This window comes from Amborella trichopoda, chromosome 1 (genome assembly GCF_054954075.1).
Source record: "Amborella trichopoda isolate Santa Cruz 75 chromosome 1, AtrichopodaSantaCruz75HAP2 v2.0, whole genome shotgun sequence".
Classification (NCBI taxonomy): Eukaryota; Viridiplantae; Streptophyta; class Magnoliopsida; order Amborellales; family Amborellaceae; genus Amborella; species Amborella trichopoda.
In genome coordinates, this window is record NC_142336.1 from 32,093,937 (window position 1) to 32,101,729 (window position 7,793).

A 7,793-nucleotide genomic window follows, 5' to 3' on the forward strand; every position below is an offset into this window, starting at 1 on the left:
GAAGTAACCGAGTCAGTAGACCACCTCTTTACCTAGAACATTTTGTCTACTTTGGAGAACATTTTGATAAGGTTGGAGAAGATCCAGATTCAGAACTTGGAACTCACCGTAAAGCCTTTACTTGTCCTGAAAGGGAATACTGGGTAGAAGCCATGAAAGATGAGTATACTTCCATTAGACAAAGCCATGTATAAGAATTAGTACCTCTACCTTAAAAGCATAAGGCCATTGGTTGTAAGTGAAGTTTCAAGAAATAGTTGAACTCTGAAGGGAAAATAGAAAAATACAAAGCTAGATTGGTTGCAAAGGGTTTTACCCAGAAAGAAGGGATAGATTATGAGAAAACTTTTTCCCATGTTGCCAAATTTTCATCCATCCGAATCCTTATTGCTATAGCAGCCCATTTTGACTTTGATGTTCATCAAATGGATATCAAAATAGCCTTTCTAAATGGGGATTTAGAAGAAGAAATTTACATGATCTAACCTGAGGGATTTAAAGAAAAAAGAAAAGAAAATTTAGTATGGAAATTAAATGAATCCCTTTATGGCCTGAAACAAGCATCACGACAGTGGTATATAAAATTCCAAGTGACGCTTGCTCTTGCAGGGTTCTCTACAAATAATGAGGATTATTGTGTTTATCAAAAGGTTAGTGGGAGTGTTGTGGTCTTTATATCGTTATATATGGATGATATGCTAATTGTTAATAGCTCAATTGCCCTAGTAGTAGAGATGAAAAACTTTCTTGCACAATACTTCGATATGAAGGATCTTGGATAAGCTCATATGTGTCGGGCATCAAGATAATAAGAAACATGAGAGAGAAGACTATCCAACTTTCCCAAGCAATCTACTGTAAGAGGATATTGGAAAAGTTTGATATGAGTATGTGTAAGCCCATGTCAACCCCAATTGAAAAAAAGACGAAGCTTAGTAATAAAATGTGTCTTGCCGAAGACATGGATATAAGAGCTAAGGAGAGAGTGTCATACAAGAGCGTAGTTGGGTCCCTTATATTTTCCATGATGGGAACAAGGCCTGACTTGTCCTTCGTCATGAGTCTGGTGAGCCATTTCCAAAGCAATCCTGGAGAGGAGCATTGGAAAGCAGTAAAAAGAATTCTCAGATATTTAACAGAGACCATGAACTATGCGCTCACATATAAGGGGGAACTGAAATAATAATAGAGGGATATTCAGATGCAAGCTATCTCGTGGATCTAGATGATGCGAAGTCTACATCTTGGTGTGTGTTTATGCTTGGAGGGGGTGCAGTTTCTTGGAAGTCAAAGAAACAAGATATTATGGCTTTGTCCATGGAATCCGAGTATGTGGCATGTTATCTAGCAGTCAAGGAGGCCGTGTGGATTAAGAAGTTTCTTAATCAACTTAATTTCCATCATATATGTTGTGAGGCAGTGCGAATTTTCTACAACAACACGATGGCTATTTGTGTATTTAAGGAGCCTTGGTTTCATAAGAATTCCAAGCATATCAAGCCATACTTTTATCACTTGAGAAATGAGATGAGATTGAAAGAGATCGAGATCAGCTACATATCTACATATTTGATGATTGCAAACCCTCTAACTAAGGGAGTTGTCCCTAATGTTTTTGTAAGACATGTGAGAGATATGGGGATGAGAGAAAGTGAGGAAGAGATAATGTAGGACCTTCAAAGGCCAAGTGGGAGATGCTGGGCTTATGTGGCCTTTAAAGGCCTTATGAGTATATAATAAAAAACATTTATTGTAGTGGAACATAAACTCAGTGGGAGTGTGGTCCATCGAGAACCATATTAAGCAAATGATGTTTGCTGATACTGGAGTGTATTTGACGATTTAGGTCAGTCGGTTGGAAAACCCAAGGTACTTGAGCATAAAGAATAAACTGAGAAAGGTTTTTGGGTTAGCCCTTGATGAGGTTCGGAGCTTATGCTTAGATGAGTGAGCCGATGGACTGTGTGACCCTTGTGTGATGGTAGGTCTACAGAGACGGGGGCCAAAACTTCATCCATGATCCATCACACGGGATGCACATCGACTGATCATTCGGGACAGCAAGTTATCCACCGTTTGGGTAAAGCGTATGCATGTGCGAGAGATACCCATATGCACCATAAAGCTATGGTCACATTAGGTCGTGGTGACCTTGACTGGTCCCTAAGAGAGGACTTGTAATTCATAGACTGAGATTGTAACCCCTTGACTCATCAGCCAGACTGTTGTGACTCGCTAGTGAGCCCCTACTTGGACTGTGGGTCATGAAAAACACTGGGTCGATTCGATAAAGCAAATGTGGTCTGTAGTCCACAGTTGAAGGTGAAGTACCCCATAATTACAAATTGAATTCTTAAAACCATATGGATCATTTTCCCATCATTTTAATTTAATTGTGTTCATTTTATTATTGAAATTATTTTATTTTTATTATTTGAATTTTTATGAATCTCTCAATATTTTATTTATGATTTTTGGACTTATAAAAATATAGTTATTTATTTTTACAAAGTTATAAAAAAGTCAAATATATATTAAATTATTTTTTTATAAAATTCCATGGGGACCCATAGTGCACATGGGCCCACTGTGTGGCATGTGGGTGGGGCCGACATGTGCCACATATAGGGGTGGCATGCCCCACCCCTTTGAATTCCTTTGATAGCTTTGTGTTCAAGTTATTTAAATATGGAAAGTGTATCTTATGACATATCATCAATTTGTAATATAGTCAATATTGACCATATCTTATCTATTTAAGATAGTAAATATTAACTTGATATTACTTGATATATTCTTATGGAATATATGAGATGGATCATGCAATTTTATGGAATGCATGATATCTTTAATGGATTTAATTTATTTAAATATATTGATGGGAAAATGGTTTAAGGAAAAGGGGATAATGGTTCATACACCTTCTATAAAGTTGATGGCCCATTTATGAAATGGATGACTCAGATTTCTCACTCTACAAGTCACCTTGATCGACGGTCTATATTCAATCTCAAAAAAGATGCAAACTATGGGAAACCCTAAAAAAACCCTAGACCTAAATTTCAGTATAAATAGGGGTGCTCTTCCCCCATCTCTACACACCTCTCTCTCTCTCTCCTCCTTAGGGGTCATGCCCCTCTCTCTCTCCTCCTTAAGGGCCACGCTCCTTTCTCTCTCCTCTCAGGCTTTCTCTCTCCAAACCTCTCTCTCTCCTAAGACTCATAGGGGCACGCCCCAACCTTAAGTCTCATTTTCTCTCTCTCTTGATCTAAAGATTTAAGGATTGGAAAAATTAGGGTTTGAGCCTAATTATTTTGGAGTTAGGGTTTCGTAGAGATTTAATGGTGGTTACCTAGTTTGGCTGAAATTAGCTTTCCCGGTTCGAGATTGAAGATAGATCGCTGATCCCACGCCATGGGATGTGGTGACTCGGTATGGGGTGTTATAAGCCCGGTTGAGGTAATCTCCGACATCTTCTCTTTTACTTTCTTGCTCTTTTATTTTATATTCTCAAGCATAGTATTAGGTTGAATAAATGACATCAAGTGATTGAGTTTTTATTTTATTATTGTGTTATTTTATTTTGAAATATTTATTGATTGTAGTAGACCATCTGTAAGTGATTTTTTTACCAAAATAAAAAGGGGTGATTATTATCATTAAAATAAAATAAAAATTGTATTCCTTGGCAAAATATCACATAGGAATTTCTTTCAATATATATATATATATATATATATATATATATATATATATATATATCGAGAGAGAGAGAGAGAGAGAAAGAGAGAGAGAGAGAGAGAGACTTAACATACCTTCTATCGTTCATTTAGAAAAATATTTCTAAAAAACACTGCTAGAGAGAGTGCTAGGATAGTTCAAAGAGAGATTCCTTATAAGATAAGTTTGGGTGTGACAGGCTTTTGGGCTGGGGAATGAGGGTTTTAACCTTTTAAGTGAGATATGATAAGATATGTTGTTCCTAAATAGAGCTTTAGGAAGGGAGAGATGTTTACAAAGGGAGAGATGAATAAGAGAAAAGAGAAATGACAGGAGAGAAAAAGTTTTTCCTAAAGAGAGATAGGGAGGAAGATATTGAGGGAGAGATTTAAGGAAGGAGATATGAGTGACAAAGGAGAGAGATTATAAGAGATATCTAATGAAGGAGTTGTGACTTAAAGAGACATTAATTACTTGTTATATAGTGGGAACGAGAAAGGTGGGAAGTCGACAAGGAGAATGACTTGTTATATAGTAGGAGAGAGAAAGGTGGGACGGAAAGTGAAACATAAGAGGTAGAGAGTAAACTAAATAGAGTTAGGAGAGAAAAGTGGGAGGTAGAGAGGAAATTTAATAAAAATATAGAGATAAAGAGACATCATATTAAAAACGAGTTACATAAAAACTAAAGAAAGAGTTACGTGTGTTTATCTTATGCATGTACGAGGAAAAGAGTTATATAAAAACATTACACTAAAAAAAGAGTTACCTATATTTATGTCTACATTAAAAAAGAGTTAGATATATTTAATGCTTTTTATTCATGTAGGAGGAAGACATAGAGTAAATGTGGGAGGGAGATGAGAAATTTTTTTTTTAAAATAAATTAAAAGAGAGATAATTAATATAGGGAGAGGAGTAAAGAGAGAGATTAATATAGGGGGAGAAAAAAAGAGAGATTAATATGGGGGAGGAGAGAAGAGAGAGAAACGTGGGGGGCTTGGAGTTATTAGGAAATAGAGAAAGAAGATGGATGATTAAAAGAAGGGAAAGAATGAGACGAGAGAAAAGATGATGGCATGACATGACATGAGATGACATAGATGGGCATGACAAGGTATGGGGAGAGAGAGTGCATGAGATGATATGTATAGGCATGAGAGATATGGAAGAGAGGGTTATTAATATCATGAGACACATGGCAAAAGAATAAGCGGGGTAGTCCTCTCGCTTAATATATAATAGATAGTTAATGAACCATGCTTTTAAGAGCATAAAGCATGTTCTAGTGGGAGAACATTGTACACTTATTCCTTGACTCAGGAACGTTTTGATCTAAAATTTGGGTATCCACTTTAGAATCACCATTTGAGTATTTTAAAAAATTCTAAAATTTTAAATACACCCATGAAGTATTTTTTATTTGATTGTTTCAAAAAATAGTCTCAATTCCAATTCAAGAATTTATTCATTTCATGTACACACAAATGCATATAAAAAATACTTTATTTTGAAATTGGTCGCTAGGCTGCAGATTTATTTCCTGAATTTGAGATCCAAAAATACTTGTAGATAGGGGTTTTCTCCCGGGGGCGAGGACGCATAATTCACATGCGTATGAACTTTTTATCATTTGCAAACAATTGGACCGCATTTCTACAATATGCAGTCCTGAGGTATAAAGCATCCATCTTAAAAAATGGATCCAATTAGGTGGTCTATCTAAAAACAATTGTAACTAAACTGTCTAAATGTTTTTTTAATATAATTATTATTTTTAGTTTTCACTTTTTTTTTTTCATATTCATGATCTTCATGTTAAATATTATATATTTTCTAAAAATTGAGACCAAATTACATTTAAAAAATAATTTATGATCAAGCCCGCATTTCTACACTATGCAGGCGGGCAGCGTGCTAACCGCGTCCTTTACTTAAACTTCTCTTCACATCATATGAAGCTCGTCATTTCTCGGGACTACTCTTAACATCACAAAGAAAAGATGAGCAGAAACCAACATCATGATTATTATTATTATTAAATATTTTTTTAAACATAAAAACCAACATCATGTTTTTGTATTATTCAACTAGTTTGGGTAGGAGAAATCTTGAAATATATGATTTTAAAAATTTATGGATTTTGAAAATCAATGATTCTTGACTTGGATTCTTATTTGGGAACCAATTTGAAAATTCACATGTTTGTTCAAATCACTGTGATGGAACCTAATACTAGTTTTTGTGAGCTGAAAACCTCTCTGACTTGAGCTGGTCTTCTTTCTTCAAATCACTCTCATGGAGCCGAAAGCTAGATTTTTGTGGATGGAAAACCACGTGGATTTAACCTCAAATACCATTTTTAAACTTGTAGTCAAGTCCAAAACTAGGGTTGCCAATGATCTGGGCTCAAATGGCGTCTTATTCTTCCAAAACCCGGCCAAAACAATTTTGTACTAGACCTGAGTTCGCCAAGGCCCGGAATAATTTTTCAGACTAGGCCCAACCCCATTCCGAATGCCTCAGTTGAAGCCCGAGTTTGGACCAACATGCCTTGCCTTTATTGCCTTGCCTAGAAAGTCCCCTCAAAGGTTAACTTAGACACTGCTTTATTGTTCTACTCTCACTCCTCCACTCACTCTATAGATGATGTGGAGCTAAAGAGCAGAGACAAAATAAGAGAGCTAAAATAACTAAGGAGTACTCTTATAGTTAGATCTAAGGTGGATAAGCAATACGAGAAATTTTTAGAATTGTTTGGAATTTTTTCTAGCAAATAAATGTGGTTCTTAAAATTGCTCGCGGTAATTCTAAGGAAGGACAGCTTGTAGGGGGGTCCCACATGCCACCCTGGCCGTATAATGTGCTACGTGGCTCCCCAGGTCATCCCATGCTGATGACATCATGATGATGTCATCACTTGTGGGAGTCCTATTCTTGAAATTATATGTTTTATTCACTAAAGGTATAAAGTTTTTCATAAAACTATATTTTATAACATGTGTTATTTTAACTTGTCTCATGTGATTTTGACAAATGCTTGGGATTGTTGGCATGTGCTTAGAGTTAAGGTTAGTTATGAAATTATGGTCTAAGCCTTAAGTGTTTATGGAATTTGTCCCTTAATCTACCTTTTGATGTGGATTGATTTTATTGGCTAAGCCCATATGAAGAATATAGAACGTCACATTGTGATTGGGTCATCTATGAGATATTATCCTAGTTGGAATATATTTTTTCTACTATTGTAAAGGCATGTCCATACCCTTATGATGTTTTATTACTTTTTTATAAAGTTTTATGGACAATTATGGAATAATTAAAGAGCTTATGAAAAAAAATTTTATTAGACAATGATAATTTGGTAAAATGGCTAATCTAGGTGTTTTATGGAGTGATAGTAGTATGAAAATCACATCCATTGATTTTTAGGGCTATACATGGATGTGTGGCTAGGATCATAGCCCTGTCATGTATCATAGATGAATAACATCACAGGCCAGGATTTACTCACTCACAATGTCACACCACCGAAAGTCTATATAAACCCTTGCTCATCCCCACTCTTTAGGCACTTGTGAACCATTGTAGAAAGATAAATAAGAGAGAGAAATATCTTCCATACCCCTCATTTTCCAGCATTCACTTCCTCCCTTGAACCTCTTCCCTTTTCCTTTGGTTAAGCTCCTTGATTATAGTGATGGTGTATACAAAATCTCAAGGTGTCTAGTCCATATCTTCTAAGGTAACATCTCTACCATCTTCTTCCTATTTCTTAGCCTTTCCATTATTGCTTATGCGATAAAATTATTTTACCTCATTACCCTGAGTTTCATTGATATTTTATTTTTCTCTTGAATTATGTATGTATACTCTATAGCATGTATCGTGTAGTCTTTGAATTTCTACACAATGCATGCTATAGTTTCTTTGATTTGAGCACCTGATTTTCTATGAGATTTTGAGCATACTTTTCAAGAAAATCAGTTAACATTTAGTGTCCTTTTGAGACTCATTTATTGGATGGTGGACTTGGATAAAAATGTTTGATAAATTACCATGCTATACATCAC